Raw genomic sequence first — 20,310 nt, forward strand, 5'->3', positions numbered from 1 at the left:
CTCCATTGAGCCATTAGCAAAGGGCACGCTCGAGTGAGGTTGTCGAAAGTGTTTTTTGCAGCTGCCTTAACTGGTTTTTCTAGTAGTTGCACTGGATCCAGTATAACCCCTAGGCTCTTAACCAAGTCAGCGAGGGTCAAGCAAACTTGATCGAAAGTAAGGAGTACAATGTCCTTCAAGATCTCTGCCTTCCCAACAAGCATCACTTCTGTCTTGTCTGGGTTCAATTTTGTTCATTTTCAGCCATCTCACCACAGCTGCCAGGCAGTGATCTAAGATTTCCTTTGGGGACGTGGATAGTGAGATATAGAGCTGAGTGTCATCTGCTTCTTGATGACGTCCCACTCCATGGCTGCAAATGAGTTCTCCTAACATGTTATTCAACATAGATGTTGAATAACATCTATGTTGTTTTTGATAGGTTTTGAAATGTCAGATTTGTGTCCATTTATTCTTTTGCGTAACCAAAAGAATGTCCTTCTGCTCTATACATTGGACAAACCAGCCAACCTCTACGCAAAAGAATAAATGGACACAAATCTGACATTAGAAATGGAAACGTCCAAAAACCGGTGGGAGAACACTTCAATCTACCAGGACATTCCACCAAAGACTTAAAGGTCGCTGTGGTTCAACAGAAACCTTTCAAAAACAAAATCCAACGGGAGGCTGTTGAATTGGAATTCATATGCAAATTTGACTCTGTCAAGCTGGGACTGAATAGAGACTATGAATGGTTATCACATTATCACAGGTAACAGATTTCCTTTACAGAGGCGTGGTCTAGGGGAGCCCAGTGATGCCTGGTGTGGGCTTTCGGGGACCACAGTTCTCTTTGTCAGATGCATCCGGCAGGGAGAGCTGTGGTTATCGAAGGCTTATACTACATAGTAATTGGATGCCTTCACTGCTGCAAACTAACACGGCAAACTGACTCCACACCAAAAGGAGATGTTTACATTTACTAGCAAAGGAATGTTTGGGTGGCCTCCCCGCTAATTGCATCCTGTCCCCTTGTGATATATGTCCCCTTCTTTTTCCCCTCTCTCCATTCCTCTTCTGTATTTGACCAGTTCGGATCATGCATCTGACGAAGAGAACTTGATTCTCGAAAGCTTATGCTACAATAAAATTGGTTAGTCTTAAAGGTGCTACTGGACTCTTTTTGATTTTGCTACTACAGACTAACACGGCTAACTCCTCTGGATCAGTGGTCCACTTATGTGACCTACACTTGATTTTAACAGCCGAGATGGGCAAGGATCGAGCGCGCAAGTAGCGGCTTTCATAGATGCCAGGATCCTGTTAAGATCTGTCATTGTAATTCATTCAAAGCAGTCCATATGTGAGCCAAAGGGTGTAGTGAGCATTTCTTCCATTTCGTCTGTGTTATAGCTAGCAGCCAGATAATTTGTGCTATTTTATTAGCAAAAAACTTAGCAAAGGCCTCACAGCTAATGGTCCGTTCTCAAGACTGTAAAGGTTCAGATTTAGAGGTTAAATAGCCACCCCAGCAACTCCACTCTTTGGTTGTGTCCAGGGCTTTTTTTCAGGGGGAACGTGGTGGAACGGAGTTCTGGAACCTCTTGAAAATGGTCACATGGCTGGTGGCCCCGCCCCCTGATCTCCAGACAGAGGAGAGTTGAGATTGCCCTACGCGCTGCTCCCACGGCGCATAGGGCAATCTCAACTCCCCTCTGTCTGGAGATCAGGGGGCGGGGCCACCAGCCATGTGACCATTTCCTCTGAGGGCAACCCACTGAGTTCTGCCACCTCTTTTCCCAGAAAAAAAAGCCCTGGTTGTGTCTCTCAGCAGCCTCGTGTTATGCGCTCAGCTACATACATCATGTCACAGGGCTGCCCTTCTCTTTCTACTCCTGGCATTTGCTAATCTTGTCACTGCTCTGTAACGGATTCGGATTGCCCTGCAAGGGAACAGTCAGTCACAGGGAGAAGAAAGAACCCCTGTAGTTGGTTGTATGGCCATTCCTTCCATCCCCTCTTTTGCGGGGGTGGGTTGCAAGGGACTAGAAACCTGGATCTGCTGCTGTACTTTTTCTGCAGCCCCCCCCCCTCCACAAGATAATTTGGTCACAGAGTTCAAATATGGTCAGGGTAGTTTTGTAGTACAACTCTAGAACTGCTCGTTTCCCATTAAACTACATCTTTACGTATGTGTAGGACTGCAGCTGTCACTGCTGTTTCTTGGGAGAAGGGAAGTTTGTTTTGGCAGTGTCTTATGCAGTGACCCTTATACCTTACAAGAAGACCATCAAAGGACAAGGCGAGAGGGTTGAAAAGGAGAAAGATTTTGGGCATTGACAAAATATACCATGGTGTGATCATCACAAACGATTGTGCTGTGTCTGACCTGCATTTCACAGCCAGGATGTCCTTGACTTCACAACGCCACAGTATACCACTGTAAGGAGAGCTTGTGAATATATGCAGAAAGGATACGACAAAAAGAGATGAGTTGGCATGGTGAGGATGCTAGTGATCCTGTTCACATCAAGTGGTCAATAAAACCTTATTGCAATGTATTGTCTCAGCTACAAAAAGGAGACAGTTGTCAATGCCATGCACGTTTACGTTGAAGAATACCCAGTCATTGTGTACCTCCTGAAGCTGCATGAAAGGAAGGGACTTTTTGTGGCATCTGCCTGCCTGCCTGCCTTCTCCTTGCACCCGCCTTGAGGTTCATTAATGGAGCTTGATGGGAGGCCTTCCTGGCCTTCCTCGGAGGATTGTGTTGCTGATGTTGATGAGGTTCCATTGAGGGAAACTAATGGAGATGGATAAAAAACATACGTGGTTAGAGCAGTCATTCTACACTTTGAGATAAAAGGCAATTGTATTGCATTTTACTGGTTTCGAAATGCATTACACACAGTAGGGACACTGTTTGCTCCTTGCAGTGCCGTGTGTCTTTGCGAAGCTTGACTTAGCATACACACTGGTAAGATGTAAAGGGAAAAGTCCCAAACTCTGGACTCAGGGAAATTAGGCCTCCCTAGCAGCTTTACCCATTGGGTGCACCACTAAATACTGTAGGCTGGAGTAGGCATGCCACACAGCCTCCATTAATTGCTTTTTACATTTCTACATTCCTGATCTCCTGGTCAGTTGGCATGCCACACGGGAAGACTCAGGAAGTAGTTTAAATGTTTCACAATAACTCTCTCATCTTTCACAGAGCACAATATTCCCATACACTCTAAGTAATATTCTTACATGTCTTAAGGTCCACTGTGTTCCTTTCGCTATGCCTAATAGATAAGACAGAAGGCTGATCACAGCAAATCTGTCCAGTGGCCTGTAACTTGTTCAGAACTAGTTTAGAACACACTGCTATTGTTGTAACTGTTGCTATAGACATATATGGGCATTGCTCTTTTCCAGGTTCCTGAAAGCTTTCTCAATAAAACACTCGCCTCCATGTTGGAGGGACAGACTTTGCATCCAGATCCGGTCTCGTGTCGTTACTACAAATACTTTCATCAGGATTCTGAAGCAGGGATTCACATTGCTGAACCGTAGATCGTACCATACCAAAATTTCCAGCAAATGGTGAGACATACTCAACTCCATCCATGGCCTCTGCAGTGCAGGTTTCTTCAGGTCAGTCCCTTGACTGTGGAGCACTCTCTGGCTTACCACTCCTGTCCTCTGGGCAGGGACCAGAAATGAAAAGGAAAGGGGCAGAAGGGTTAGGAATCAAAGATGCAGTGCCCATTAGCCTTTTCTTGCTGTTACTTGCTGGAAAAAAACCCCAAGACACTGACATATTTTACATGTGGTTTACAATGGGTCGGAATGGAAGAAATATCCTTGATGAACATATGCTCACTCCTGGAGGGGGTGGAGGAACCAAGATTTTCCAGGCTGATGGATAGGAGTTCATGTGTAAACAGCTCTGCAGACCCCCCTCCATCACCTCCTCTTCTGGTCCTGGAGCAGCTTCCACTGAAATCAACACCAGGGAAAGAGGAGAGTATCACGGTAAACAACCAAAACAGAAAAGGAACAAGCCGTGATAAACTAACTAGAAGTATTTATAGTATCTCAGTCAAAACCTAAGATTTCCAAAGACTTAATATAGAAAATCTTATTGGTTACATATAGAAGGCAAAGCATCTTATAAAGAAACAATATCACTTTCACACCGGCATAGTCCAAGGGCCAAGTAAACATACACAATACAAAGTAAACATAAAACATATACAATATATACAAAGTGCCTGTGCCTATTATTAACAACAAATGTTGTTTAACAAGTAACCATAGTATGCAGTATACAGTACTACACATATTCAAATAGACATATTTTTGACAGTGCAAATAAATTCAATAAGAATAGTTCAGTTTATGTTGTAGAAAATTCCTATATGGTAATCCAATGGTAACAATTCTCGATAATAGCAATGATTCCTGTGCGGACTGGGACCAGCGTATCTACGGGACCGTCTCTCCCCATATATTCCCCAGAGGACACTCCGATCAGGGGACAAACAGCTGTTGGTGGTCCCTGGCCCCAAGGAGGCCTGCCTAGCCTCGACTAGAGCCAGGGCCTTTTCGGTCCTGGCTCCCACCTGGTGAAACGCTCTGTCTGCTGAAATCAGGGCCTGGCAGGACCTACTATCCTTCCGCCGGGCCTGCAAGACAGAGTTGTTCCGCCAGGCATATGGCTGAGGCTGGGCCTCCGCTGGCCTGAAAGAAGGATCAGCCGTCCTCCATTTTAGCCGTGTGTTATACAGCACTTCAATTGCCATTATTACTTACCCTTTACAATGGAGATTGAAGTGCTGTTCAACACATGCCTAAAATGGAGGACAGCTACTGATGTTTTTTGAAATATATGCCAAGTTTGACTATGTTTGTGAGTATAATTATGAACGTGTTTCTACTTTTTACATGATTTTTACTGTTTATTTATTATTGAATATTTGAGGAGTATTTGAGGAGTGCTGAGAATCAGCCAAGTGCTCAATGTTGTATGGATCTCTTCCATAATCATTTCATGTGTTTAAAAAAATAAATAGAAAAGGGGAACAATACAAAATCGAAAGACAAAATCTGGCAACTATTAAGATGAACTATAGCAGTTTTGCAACGTTGCAATGTTGCAGCATTGCCAGTTTAATTTTTAATTTTTTTTAAACAACTGCCCCAACACGCCCCCCCCCCCCCAGTTCTTAAGATCATAAGGAAAAAGATCTGACTGCACGTTCTGCGCAGCATTCAGTTTGAACGGAATCAAAATGAATGTAATTAGCGACATTACAATTTATCTGTAAGTTGGGACACACCTGAACCCTTCTTAATTCTTCCTACACAAGCCTATTAAAAGAGAAAAAACTATGCTGGTCCCTTAAAGCTATAAATTAATTTTTCGTTTAGAAAGGCTACAACTAGCCTATGTTAGAAAGCATTTTTGAAAAGTTCACCACCTTCTCTGGATACCCAAAGCATGTCCAGTCTCCACTCGTGGCAATTTAACCGTGGAATACTGAACAAACTGAACTTCTATGCCAAGCACCCCAACAATGGGGGGGGGGGGAATTGACCCTGCCCCAAAGAACAACCAGAAAAAATTTGCAGAAACTACAAACTCCTATGCCAACAAAATACCACAGGAGGGGAAAACAGAAACATCCCCCCATGAATCAGCAAAATTTAACAGCAACTATAAAACACCAACTAAACTTCTAAGTAGCCCTACAGGAGAAAACAAAAGACCCCTCCCCCCCCCCCCGCCCCAAAGAACAAACAGCAAAATGAACACAAGAGAAGGCCTCCTTGGCGGCCGAGGGAACCAAGCCTAGCCAGCAGAGGCTACGCCCAGGCAGTGGTGATGAGTGGGCTCAGCCAGGATGGGGGGAGGGACAAGGGAGGATCCCAGAGGGACAGGGCGGGGAGGAGAGGAAGCGTGGGGTTGGCCAGGGGAGTCAGGGGGCAGGACAGAGGGAGAAAAGAGCCAGTCCGCGGGCCAACAGCCAGAGACCCCTCCTGGGCAGGGGCCAGGCCTCGGATCAGGATGGTTCAGGGATTAGTGGGGTTGATGGAGGAGGGGGAATAAAAGGGGCACTCCCAGGGATGCCAGGGAGGAGACTGGTAGATGGGGGGGTCCCCTGGCTGTTCGGGCGCCAGATGTAGTAATGACATGAGACAGGATCTGGATGCAAAGTCTGTCCCTCCAAAGATGGAGGCGAGAGTTTTATTAGCTTGTATTCAGGAAGTCCCGGATGCCCAAATATGGTTATAGCAACAGTTACAAGTTACACATTCCATTCTCAGCCAACTAAGCAAAATATGCTGTGATCAGACTTTTGTCTAATTTAGGAAGCATAACGGAAAGAAAGGTACATCATGAGCTTCTGAGCATAGGAGAATGTTACTTAGAGTGTATGGGAATGTTGTGCTCTGTGAATGATGAGAGAACAAGATGAAACATGTTACAACTACTCCCTGATTCCTGTTGTGGTGTGCCAACTGACCAGAAATCAGGGATGTAAAGAGTTGCCTAGGCAAACTGGGTGGTGTGCCAACTCCAGCTAACCTACAGGAGACGGCAGGCCTGGCGCAAGGACAGAGAGAGTGAGGGAACTCAGAGCACAGCAGGGCAGCAGGCAGGTGCTGTGAACCCCCTCCCCTCCCCACGTCTGAGGCTGAGGGAGCGGCCCTGAGGGGACAACAACGGCGGAAGGCGGACCCGGCACCGTGGGCGGCGTGCACGCTCACACCCTGCTACTGTGATTCAAGCTAGAGGGCCACTATCATACCATGCTGGGACACCAGACAGCCATGTGCAATGACAACATGTGGTCTAGATGAGGAGGGGTGTTCCTCAGATCGCCATCTTCCTCTGCAAGCATCAGTGATACCCCAGTGATAGAGAGCTAGTGGCTGTCCTGGAAGCCATCCAAGAATACCTTGATACAAACCCAAATTGCCAGGGCCCACTGAGTCCTGAGGAAGTGTCATTCTGTCCCCACCAACGCATGACACGGCTTCGCCACTTGAGCACTCCCCCACCCACCCCGCCCTGCAGTATCTTCAGGGCTACTTTCCATACTAGAAAATGCTGGAGTTCCGCCTCTTAGCAACAGTAGTTTCATTTTCTAATTCTGTTTCACTTTGGCCTGTGCTAGCAGGCAGTTTAAGGTTTCCCCTGATGCAGCTAAAATTAAATTCCTGGTGGTATCCTCTGTTTGGCCTCTTCTTTCCTGACACTAATCTCCTCATTTGTTCTTTAAAGAAATTGTGCTGCCCAGTTCTATCCTATTAAATCTGCCTACTTTGTGCAGCAATTTAACAGCCACTGTGAAGGAAAAAATGTTCTTTTTTGATTATATAGACACTTATTGCAGCAGGTATTGGCTGAGAAGAGTTCATGCAAGTGAAAGGAGGAGGAATATCTCTTCCTAAGATTGTTTAGTTTCATTTTTAAAAAAACTTGACATGTTTTTATAGGTATGTTGCTTGGTTAATTGGGTGACCTTTTAAAATCTAACCAATCAATTGACATATATTGGAACCCTACTAAATACTAAAAACCAATATTTCTTTGTTTTTAAACAGTGCCAGCACTCTTATACAAAGTTGTGCTGAGTTCCCTCCCCCACAATTTTGGGAAATACCCAACATGTGCTGGTACTCAGCACCGGTGAGGACCGTTTCAAAAAATGCAGCCGAGATCAAATCAGCAGCTTTTCCAACAATACTACAAACACCCTGAGAACTCTACAGAATAGTTTAAAATACTTAATTGGCATAATAGTGTATATACACTAGATGCTATAATGCTAGAAGTGTATAACTTTTATTCATCTTCTTTTCAATGTTTCTTCAAAATATCATGTATATAAGGTCTGGTCTTGAGGAGATCAACTGTTTTACAAACACTTTGGGACCAAGCTAGGGTCTGTCTGGAAGCACACAACAGCAGCAACAAATGTCCACAGAATGGCACACCGGTGCGTTGGTTTCAGACGTACATTCTCACAGTGTGGATGATGCCTGTTTAAAAAAAAAATAGTTCTCTCTTTGTTTTATGCTGCACAAAAGTTCAGTTGTAGTTTTGGTAGCATTGGAAGTAACTCAGTTTCAGTTCTGAACTGCAGCTATGTAACCAGAGAAAATATCTCTGAACAATAACACAGCCTAAATCTTCTCACAATATAGATGCGCCACATGATATTGTAGCTGAAATGCTCCCCTTTGCTATCTTATCTTCACAACAATTCCGTGAGGAAGGTGAGGCTCAGGAAAAATGACTGTCCCAAGTTCACTCAGAGAAGATGGTTGTTGTGGGTTTTCCGGGATGTATTGCCGTGGTCTTGGCATTGTAGTTCCTGATGTTTCGCCGGCAGCTGTGGCTGGCATCTTCAGAGGTGTAGCACCAAAAGACAGAGATCTCTCAGTGTCACAGTGTGGAAAAGATGTTGGCAGGTCATTTATATCTACTCAGGAGGGGTGGGGTTGAGCTGAGTCATCCTGTAAGAGTTTCCCAGGGTGTGGAATGCTAATGGAGGGAGGCTTCACTGTATCCTGAGGAGGTTCTTTTGCATATGGATTGGTGCTTGATGTGCTATTCTTCTCTGCAGGGCTATTGTCGAGTATAGAGTGTTTTGTTAGCCTGGTGTTTTTCAGAACTGGAAACCATGCTCTGTTCATTCTTAAGGTTTCTTCTTTCCTGTTGAAGTTTTGCTTATGCTTGTGAATTTCAATGGCTTCCCTGTGCAGTCTGACAAAGTAGTTGGAAGTGTTGTCCAGTATTTTGGTGTCCTGGAATAAGATACTGTGCCCTGTTTGAGTTAAGCTATGTTCAGCCACTGCTGATTTTTCAGGTTGTCCAAGTCTGCAGTGTCTTTCATGTTCTTTTATTCTTGTCTGGATGCTACGCTTTGTGGTCCCGATGTAAACTTGTCCACAGCTGCAGGGTATACGGTATACTCCTGCAGAGGTGAGGGGGTCTCTACTGTCTTTTGCTGATCGTAGCATCTGTTGTATTTTTCGGGTGGGCCTGAATACCGCTTGAAGGTTATGCTTTTTCATAAGCTTTCCCATCTGATCAGTAATTCCTTTGATATATGGCAAAAACATTTTTCCTGTAGGAGACTGTTTTTCCTTGGTTGTTTGATTCATCCTGGGTTTGATTGCTCTTCGGATTTCATTTCTGGAGTAGCCATTTGCCTGAAGTGCGTGGTTTAGATGATTAATTTCCTCACTGAGAAAGTGCGGCTCACATATCCGTCTTGCACGATCCACTAATGTTTTCATTATGCCTGTTTTCTGTCGAGGGTGGTGATTGGAGTTTTTGTGTAAGTACCTATCAGTGTGAGTTGGTTTCCTGTAGACCTTGTGACCTAACTGAAAGTTTGCTTTGCGGATGACCAAGGTATCCAGAAATGGGAGTTTTCCCTCGATTTCTTTCTCCATTGTGAATTGTATGTTCAGGTGGATGTTGTTGAGATGATTCAAAAACCCCATCAATTCTTCCTCCCCATGGCTCCAAATGATAAATGTAGCATCCACAAACCGGAACCATATACTAGGTTTGTGGGGTGCTGATTCTAGAGCTGTTTTTTCAAAATGTTCCATGTAGAAGTTTGCTATAACTGGGCTGAGAGGGCTCCCCATGGCCACCCCATCCATCTGTTCATAGAATTCGTTATCCCATTGGAAGTAACTGGTTGTCAGACAATGATGGAATAAGGCTGTTACATCCTCTGGGAAAATCTGATTAATAAGTGCAATAGTGTCTTTTACTGGAACCTTGGTAAACAGGGATACAACATCAAAACTGACAAGTATGTCTTGTGGATTGAGTTTTAGAGAACTGATTTTGTTGATGAAATCTGCTGAATCTTTGATGTAAGACGAGGTTTTCCCGATGTGGTCCTGCAGGAGATCGGCCAGATGTCTAGCTAATTCATATGTCGGTGAACCAATGGCACTCACAATGGGTCGGAGCGGGACTGAATCCTTATGTATTTTAGGGAGTCCATATAGTCTAGGTGGCTGTGCTTCTGTCTTGCATAGTTTTCTGTGCGTGTCGGGATGTAGTGAGGAATTCTTGATCAGTGCATTTGTTAGCCTGGTGATTTTGCAGGTGGGATCTCATTTTAGTTTTTTGTAGGTGGAGGACTCCAGGAGTTCCTTAATCTTCTTTTTGTATTCCTCTGTTTTCATGATCACTGTAGCATTGCCTTTATCAGCTGGTAGAATGATGATGTCTGATACTCTGCAGGAGTATACTGTATACCCTGCAGCTGTGGATAAGTTTACATCGGGACCACAAAGCGTAGCATCCAGACAAGAATAAAAGAACATGAAAGACACTGCAGACTTGGACAACCTGAAAAATCAGCAGTGGCTGAACATAGCTTAACTCAAACAGGGCACAGTATCTTATTCCAGGACACCAAAATACTGGACAACACTTCCAACTACTTTGTCAGACTGCACAGGGAAGCCATTGAAATTCACAAGCATGAGCAAAACTTCAACAGGAAAGAAGAAACCTTAAGAATGAACAGAGCATGGTTTCCAGTTCTGAAAAACACTAGGCTAACAAAACACTCTATACTCGACAATAGCCCTGCAGAGAAGAATAGCACATCAAGCACCAATCCATATGCAAAAGAACCTCCTCAGGATACAGTGAAGCCTCCTGCCATTAGCATTCCACACCCTGGGAAACTCTTACAGGATGACTCAGCTCAACCCCACCCCTCCTGAGTAGATACAAATGACCTGCCAACATCTTTTCCACACTGTGACACTGAGAGATCTCTGTCTTTTGGTGCTACACCTCTGAAGATGCCAGCCACAGCTGCTGGCGAAACATCAGGAACTACAATGCCAAGACCACGGCAATACATCCCGGAAACCCCACAACAACCATCATTCTCCGGCCATGAAAGCCTTCGACAATACATCACTCAGAGAACTTTTTGACGAGCCAGAGTTTAGGATATGGGTAGCCTCATTCATAACTTGACAATCTAACTACTGCATCACACAGGCTGGTACCATCATGTAGGTAAGATGATAACAGGAGTCAGGGCTCTGTTTTACCTCCTGCACACATCAAAACTTTCAAAGAAAGGAGAAAAGAACAAAAACTGGAAATAAGGGAGAGAGAGAAAATGCCCAGTTTGGCATCCTGAAGATATTTATTTAAAAGCTGCAAAGCATTCTTGATATTCTATATTCATATTTGAAAAGAGTCCAGTAGCACCTTTAAGACTAACCAACCTTACTGTAGCATAAGCTTTCGAGAATCACAGTTCTCTTCGTCAGATGCGTGAACTGTGATTCTTGAAAGCTTATGCTACAGTAAAGTTGGTTAGTCTTAAAGGTGCTACTGGACTCGTTTAGATTTTGCTACTACAGACAAACACGGCTCACTCCTCTGGATCTATATTCATATTGACTTTAAAAGTAAAAACTATCATTTTAATCCTGCCACAGCCCTAATAATCCAGACAACAATCCACTTTGTACTTCCTTCATTTTGCGGCTGCAAGGTTTATTAAATACACTATCTGTTACAGTATCATGTTAGTCTTCTATTTTAAAAGGATGTTTTTAAACTAATAGAACTCTTTTCTTGTTTATTATTTCATTGATTGTTTTCTTGAAATGTAACACATGTACATGAACTGCTCATGCCCGTGACTGAGGCCTCAGTTCACCAAATGCCTCAAGCAGCATAACTTTTATGTCACATCAAGTTTGTCTATTTAAACATCGCTGTTAACACTCAAGACTAGAAAATTCAGTTACGTGAATAGGGCAGGTTTCTTTTAGTAAAATACAACGCTTGGGATCAGCTCTGTAATGAGGCAGCTGATCTTTGGGGGTGGAGGTAGGCAGTCTCCCATATAATTTTAATTGCCTTTTATCTATACTAGTGCTTCCTGTAGGTCACTAATACTAAGTAGTAGTAATTTATTATTACAGCACTTGGCCAGTACGTTAACCATAAAATTTAATACTAATACTAATCATATCCAAAATTACGAGATTATTTTTAAGATTTAAAACATTGAGCAATTGATTCAAGAATACAAGGTTTCACACTGAACCTGAGAACAAAAAAATAAACTTCTGACCTTCCCAAGACATCAACATCGTTCCTCCACCTGGAAACATGCCACTCTCCCAACTGCGTAACCCTTGAAGGGGGGTGGGGGTCTCTCTCTCCTTCTAATCTGCCACCAAGGGGTCCTTTTAAGAATTACCTGCCGAGAGGGGCCAGTCCTCCCAACGTTCCTTTCTGTGTTTCCATTCTAAGGCTTTGCCTTTGTTGTGTATTGCTGGAGCCTGAGTCTGACCGAAGGCTCCTGACTAGGCCTGCATGGCTATTGGGTGTTTGTGCACTGGTAACGGCCAATCATAACTGTTGCCTTACAATCCAATCGCTGTGCTGTAAATAGTTACTTTGAATATAGTTCATGCAAACAAAGGACTCTATCTACTTGGGTACTGGTTGTTGTTAACAAGGGGGGCGGTTTTCTTAAGTACAAATTGGCTCCTATTGAGCCTGGTTTCTGACTGTCTGCGTCCAGTCTTCAACAAAGTTGTTTTTATGAGCTGTTAATCACAATACTTAATACTGGCATGAAGATGGGATTGAAGGTGGGTAGGCAGCCCCGCGATGCCTTGAGCTGAATCACACCAGGTGCTGAGGAACTGTTGCCTTGGCCGACCCAGAGCTGAAACTCCCTGTTTGTTTGGAGAGGTTCAGCAGGTTTCATAGAATTCAGCCACACTTCTTCTCAACAGATCAAGATAGGTAGCCAATAGCCATGTTAGTCTGTCTGTAGATAAGACATCTACAATATGCGTCCTACTTCTCAACAGAAAGACTCTCCAACCTTGTACAAGCCACGACTAGTCATGAATGACAAGGATCCTACCAGCAATAGTGATGTTAACCTTTCCCAGCACACCATCAGCTTAGCAGAGGAATCTGTCCTTTCAAGAGGATTATCGTCTCCCTCTGAGGTGGAGGACATCTTGAGAGGGGCGATTCCCACCCTCTGTTCGGGGGTGCCGGAACTGAACTTCATGCCTTCTGGTGAGTGTCACCCAGTTCCTCAGTTTTGTTCCTGCCTCGATAGGGAGAGCAGCTACGCAGGTGCAATTTCTCCTTGTACGGGTTCTATGGGGCTTAGGAAGCAAACTTTCACACAATTTCCGTTAAGAATAATTTTTTAAAAATCCTTTTAACAATTCATGCAATGCAACTATTTTTTCCTTTAACTAAACCAACAACGTCTTTGAAAAGAGTAGGCAGTCCATCTTAGTGGAATTAGACAAGTGATAAAGAGTCCTTTTTCACTATCGTTCCAGTTTGAAGCAACTGGAGCCCAGCCTTCTGTCCTCGTCCTGAGGAGTTACAGCCCTTCAAAAATAATACAGTCCCAGTAACACCAACCAAACACAGTACGCATACACCACTCCAAGTCATACTGATCACATACAACGTTTGATTGCCTTATCCAAGGTGACCGGAGCATACCATTTATTCTTCAGCTCCCCAGCAACCAGCCTCCTCCCTCCGCTGCTTGGCTGCAGCCACTGGCTCTGCCCTACTGGGCTAAACCAATAACCTCATAGGGGTCACTCAGGCACCTCTCTAAGTTGTGCCGACCTTCACTCCCACTTTTCTGATCTTCCCCATTTCTTTTTCTCTATATCCCTAAAACCTCTCTGAGCCTTTTGGCGGCCCCCTCTGCCAGCGCGGCAAGCCACGGCTAGCCTTTCTGCTGCTTCCCCCAAGCTGCTTCTCCGGTTTTTTAAAAAAAGCCCTTTTCCTCCTCCTTCTCTGCCTTACCCTCTTCTGCCAACTACGGGCAGTGCCTTTCCCCCAGTTTTGGCAACCAGCCTTTCTCCTCCCTGCTCTTTTCCTTGCCACGCCGGCAGTGGCCATTTGGGAAGCCCTTTAGCCTAAATGGCAGATTGCAGGGGCGTGGAAGCGACAGCAGCGGGCGGCTTTCTTTTGGAGGGGGAATTAGCGGCTCCTCTCACTGCTGTTCCCTCTGAATCTGACACCTTATCCGGCCTGGGGGAGGCACCTTCCAGCCCTACTCGCGAGGAGTCCAGGGCCTCCACATCACGCTCTCCTTGCCACCCGGAAGCCCAGAGAGCCCTCAATTGCACCCAAAAGCAGCACCATATGCGCGGGAGCGGAGCAATGGCCACCAAGGGTCTCTCCAGTACCAAAGCCTCTCAGAGCTGCGCAGCAGCCACTCACGGGCCGGCCAGCACACCTCTGGCCTCCTGTCGTGCTTCGGCCACTCTGGGCCCAGCTAGCGCTCCTCCAGTATCCACCCAGAAAACAGGGGAAGTGAGGCCAGACCCTCTGCCCGCTCCAAGAGGCCCAGAACCTCCAAGGGTAAGAATGGCCACTCCAAGGCACGACGGGCATCTCCTGCCCGAGGAAGAGGGAGTACTGCATCTAATCGGGCTTCCCTGGCCTTGCCCAACGACATCATTGAAGTCCTCAGGCAGATGGTAAGGTAGGAATATCCCCCAGCTGAGGAATTCCCGTCAGAGGGAGCAGCAAGGGTGAAAACCTGGTTGCTGGCCTTCTTCCAGGCCCCGTTCCAAGGGATGGCTTAGGAAGTCCTAACCGGGCCGCCCTGAGCAGAGCCCTGAGACACTGGGGAGCAAGGAGGGCCATCAGTCTTTGGAAGGAAGGGAGGCCGTGGGCTTGCAAGATCCCCTTCTCTGGAGGCTCGAGCTGGGAATGGCCCAGCTGGCCGTGGCCGCCTGCCCCTGCCTGCCCCGCCCTCTCTTGAGATTGCCCTCTGGCCCGTTCATGTGCCAGGGGAGCCCCGGAGAGCTGGGGATGCAGAACGGGGCCTTTTCTGTCATGGCTTTGGGAGAAGGGGGCAGCAGTGGAAGCGCTGCCTGCCTGATCTGGAATGGGAGCCCACCGATGAGTCTTCGGGGTGGGAGATCTGGTGCGGGATGCGCTGCCAGAGGACAGAGCGACTGCTGCCACATTGGCAAGCTTTCAAGGGGGACCCAATGGAGGTCCATCAAAGGCTACTAGCCACGGTGCTGGGCAGGAGGAAGTCGGGCAACAAAACAGGGTCTGCGTTAAACTCTGCAGATGAGAGGATCATTATTTCATTAAGAAGGACGGGACTTGAGAGAGGCTTGAGAGCATTTGTTTTTTACTTTTTATTTAAGAAATGTTTGGTTTTTATAACACAGAGAAAATACAACAAATACACTCGACAATATTATAGGCATAAAACACTAACAAGAGAGAGATAGAGGACTTTTCAATATTTGCACGCTTGAGAACATCGTCTGGTTCAGGACGGCCCCCCTGCATTTCCTGCCGCAGTGCAGATCAGGAGGGTCTGGCGAGAGGGGGGTCCTGCCTTCGCGGGCTGAGCTGGAGCCGAGGAAAGGAGGGAGAACATTTCCGAAACACAAGGGGAAAAGAAAGGAGTAGACAGAGAAGAAGATGACGCTCGCATATTCACAGCGACGATATTTCTCATGAGATGATCTTGGCCTCTCCCACCCACCAGCACGGCTGATGATCCACTAACTCGGAGACTGACCAGGGAGGGGTCTTGGCGTCGTGGTGCAGAACTCACTGGAAATGTCGATACGGTGTGCGACGGCAATAGGAAAGGCCAACGCTATGCTGGGGATTATTAGGACGGGAATTGCAAACAAACCAGCTAGTATCATAATGCCCCTGTATAAATCAATGGTACGGCCTCATTTGGAAGCCTGTGCACGATTCTGGTCACCACACCTACAAAAAGATATTATAGCCCTGGAAAATGTGCAGAAGAGGGCAACCAGAATGACTAAAGGGATGGATGGAACACTTCCCCTATGAAGGAAGGTTCAAGCGCTTGGGGCGCTTTAGCTGGGAGAAACGACGACTGAGGGGTGACGTGACAGAGGCTTACGAGTGCTCAGTTCAAGGTATTAGTTATCACATGCAAAGGTCTTCATGGCTTTGGTCCAGCATGACTACGGAACCGCCTCCCTCCCTCTGTTCCTCCACGGCAGCTCCGCTCATCTGAACAGGGTCTCCTGCAGGTGCCAGGCTGCACACAGGTGAAGACAGCAGCAGCCCACACATGGGCTTTCTCTGTGGTGGCCCCTATCCTGCGGAACGACCGGCCTGAGGAAGTCAGAAGAGCCCCCACTCTCCTGGCTTTCCGCAAACGATGCAAAACCAAACTATTCAAAAAGGCTTTTTACTCAAACGGGAGGGCTGTACTGTAGAGATGGGGTCTCAGACGCTTCACCGACGAGTTGGGGATCATAGACTTCCTCATTATTTTTGCCTTATATATTATCTGCTGCTTTCAATATGTATTCCTATGTACAACCAGCGCTCCATGTTGTCTAATGTTAGTCCTAGAATTGAGTATGTTTTCCTTCAGTATTTTCTACTCTGTCCTGGATCCTTGCTAATGCTATGCCTTTAAACTTGTCTATGTTTACCTTATGGTATTGTATTGAAATGTACTTATTTGATACTGATTGTATTAACCTCATACTGTGTAATCCGCCTTGAGCCTCCGTGAGAAAGGTGGAGTATAAATGTTGTAAATAAATAAATAAATAAGATGATGCATGGGATAGAGAAGGTAGAGAAAGAAGTATTTTTCCCTTTCTCACAATACCAGAATTCGTAGGCACTCAATGAAATTGCTGAGCAGTCAACTTAGAACAGATAAAAGGAAGTACTTCTCCCCCCCCCCCGGAGATTAACACATGGAATTCACTGCCTCAGGAGGTGGTGGCAGCTTCAAGCATAGACAGCTTCAAGAGGGGAATGGATAAACATATGGAGCAGAAGTCCATCCACGGCTGTTAGCCACAAGGTATAGATGAAACTCTCTGTCTAGGGCAGTAATACATTCTTGGTGCTGGCGGGTGGCAATCAGTGGCTTCTAGTGTGGCCACCTAGAACTGATGGGGAGCTCAGGCGGAGAGAAGAGGGCCTCGCTGAGCGCTCCCTCCCCAAAGGCCCTCAGTGCTTGTACTCCACCCACCCCCCTCAGAGACCTGCCCTGTCTGTCCAAAAGACGGCTGACTTGCCCAGGGATGGAGCAAGGAAGGCCTTCCCTCAGCCCCCTCCAACTCCCACCTCCCCAGCAATGTGGGGGTCATTGTGTGGACTTTCCTTCATCATCGGGACTTTAAGACTGAAGATAATAGTATTCAGTAAAACATTTCTACCCTGCCTTTCCCACCAAACAACGGACACAAAGTTAGGTCAACTATCAAATGAGAAAATCAAAAGGATTTTGAAATATCACGAACTGGATAAGGAAGTCATTATTGTACATATTTTAATTTTTTCCTGAAGTATCTTGAAATAAGGGCAAAAAGAAAGAGCACAGAGATTTCTCTGAGTAGGAGATGCCATTTCTGCTGGAGAAGAACAGCTGTGGCACAGGAGGAGAAGCCGGGGGGGGGCACAGAGGAGATCCTGGCTGGCCGAAGAGAGGCCACTTCTGGGGCAGGCGCAGGCCCCTCTGGGGCCTCAGGGCAAAAGTGCTCCTCAGAACCCTGAAGGAAGGGATTTTGTTGTCATGGTGAAGAGCTGGGTCAGGCCGCAGCGGCTCTGTGACTACGAAGTGCTCTCCGTTCTGTTCTATTGTGCTGATGGGCGCTATGCTGATGGGCGCTATGCAGAAAGGGCTCCCAAGGGCAGGGACTAGCAGAGAGAGAACCAAAGGCGAATCAAAAGCACCTTCCCCAAAGCAAGGAAAAAGCAAAACAGTCTCCTACAGCATCTGAGAGGCGCAAGCTCTAGTCCAAGTGAGCGGCCACTAGAACCAAAACGTGCCCGTCTTTCAGGTGCCTCACGATTACCCCTTGCTGGAGAAGAGATTCATATGGCTTCTGCTCTTTTTAAAAAGATCATTTTGATCAGTTTGCCTGGCTCTGAAGCAAAGGGAATCTGTTAAGAGTCGGAAGCGTTCTTTGAAGAGGGCTCCCGACCTCGACGCAGCTGATCTGGCCACCTGCACACATTTCCCAGTAGCATCAAGACGTGATGACTGCCATGCACCGAAGAGGCCTCCCATCTCAGTGAACTTCAGACTCCAGCCTGGGCAGAAGGCTGCGGTTCGACTCCTCTCGGGAGTGAGCAGGAGAATGACTACGACTCCCGTTCTGCAGCCACTCCGCTGGCCACCCGTCAGCGACCAGGCTCCATTCAAGGCAGGGATTGGCCATCGCCTTGCTGGCCTTGGTGCAGCATCCGTACGTGACGGCCTCCCTCCCAATGCGTGTAAAGGACACTGCCGCCCACACCGGGATGAATGAATGTATGGCTGATGCTTACTTTTACTTGGTGGTTAAAAACAGAAGCTCCTGAAGAAGCAGGCGTGAAATCTGTTCGCAGCCGGCCTCAGATTGAGTGATTGAGAGCATTCCAGGGGAGAGCGTTCTATGGTGTGTTATCCCAGGAGGAAGCACTCCCCAGCGTTTGTTTCCTCACTGGCAATTACCTCTGCACCGTGCTGGAATGAAATAACAACTAAGATATTTCCACCTTAAGTCATAATAACATAGAAGGATAAACTGACTTCAAACAAAGACTTAAGCCTATGCGGGCTATTATCTCCCGGAAAATATTTCATGAATTGGTTTTTCAAATGGTATCATCTCTTATTCATCCTACCTTGTAAGATTGCTTATGTAATATGTACTGAATCTTGTATGGAGTGTTATGAGCACGTTGCATTTTTGAAACTTTGAAGACACTGTATGAAGCGTTATGAGCCAGTTCCTGCCAGCAGGCCCAGAGCTTCCAGCGGCCCAAAGCCAAGGCAGGCGCCCAAAGGGAGAGAGGAAGCTGCCAGGCCCGCTTCTCACCTTCTTGCTCTCTCCTAGGCTTCGAAGACGTCTGGCGAAATGGTGCGGGGGGGAGAATAAAATCTCCCCCTTGGCCACCAAAGAGCAGCCACAGGCAGCACGTGGTGAGGAGACGCCCCAGGCCCCTGGGGGGGGGGTGTTGGGGGGCCAGGCTGATCTGTCAGTCCTGGGGGGGGGGAGGTTGGAAGGTGGAAGGAAACATCCGTCTGTCCCTGTCTCACTCTCTCCTCCGTCTCTTTCTTCCCAACTTCCAAAACCCTGTCGACCAGGAAAACGATCTGACATCAAAAGAGATGTCTACAATTACGTCCGGGGGCATAGGCAGGTAAGCGCCTCAGCATGCACGCCCCCTCCAGAAGGCCCAGGGCCATTTTCATTCCCTTGGTGGGCCTCCATCGACCCCCAACACCACCCCTCTTCTTCCACTCCCTTTGGTGTTCTGCAAACTCTCTGTCCAAGAGCAGAAGATCCCAAACCCCTAGGAAAGGCTGCTGGGAGGCCAGGGCAGGGCAGGCCAGACACACAGGGGCCCTGTCTGCCCATCTGACTGCTGGACGCAGGGTGCTTGCAGAAGAAGAGGGCGTTTTGGAGACCCAGGTCCTGGTCCCTTTGGTGAAGAACGCTTCTTTGCCGCCTCTGCCTCCAAAGGGTGCGGTCTGCTCCCCGTGTCCTCCGAGGTAATGCCCAGAGGCCGCCAGGGTGGCCAGGGGGGATGTTTGGCCAGGGAGCAATCCTGGCTGGCTCGGCCTGCTGTTCTTCCCTGGGCCAGGAATGCCAGGACTGGTAGGAGACCGAACCCTTCTTCAGAGGCCCGTTTGGGAACGGAACCGACCACTCGCAAGCGAGATGGAGTCCTTGTGAATCTCGATGGAAAGGTTGACCCACCTCAGGGTGGGTCCCAGGACGGTCCCTGCCCCACTAACAGCCTGACTCTCGCTACTTGCAGGGGAGGATCAGCAAGGCAGATTTCCTAGAGAAGGTCATCTGCCTAGCGGAGCAGGGGAAGGGGCAGGGGAAATACCATCTCCCCTGCCCCAAGGAAGAGGTGGTGGAGAAGATCAAAGTGAGTGGCACGCAAGGAGCAGCTTCCAGTGGCAAGAGGGTGGTGGGAGATCCCAGGAGAGGAGGGGGGGGAGATCGGGGCAAGGCAAGCTTGCGGCTGGAGCAGACAGAAGGGCGGGGGAGAGGCTGTGAACGTGGACTCGCCTCTCCCGGACACCCTTGCCTGCTGGCCATCGGCTGGGATTCAGCACTCGGCTTTTGTTTCTGCTCCCTGTTTTGTGGCCTTTTGCATTCTGGGTGATCTCGCGGTTGTGCTTTGAGCAGGTGGGGTTTGAGACCCGCAATGCATTCCCTTCCTGCTCTGAGGATTTCTGGGCAGTGCTAAGGAAGGCCCAAGAGCCAAGACCCACTCCTGTGTGT

The sequence above is a fragment of the Eublepharis macularius genome, chromosome 9 (genome assembly GCF_028583425.1).
Source record: "Eublepharis macularius isolate TG4126 chromosome 9, MPM_Emac_v1.0, whole genome shotgun sequence".
In the NCBI taxonomy this organism is placed as follows: domain Eukaryota; kingdom Metazoa; phylum Chordata; class Lepidosauria; order Squamata; family Eublepharidae; genus Eublepharis; species Eublepharis macularius.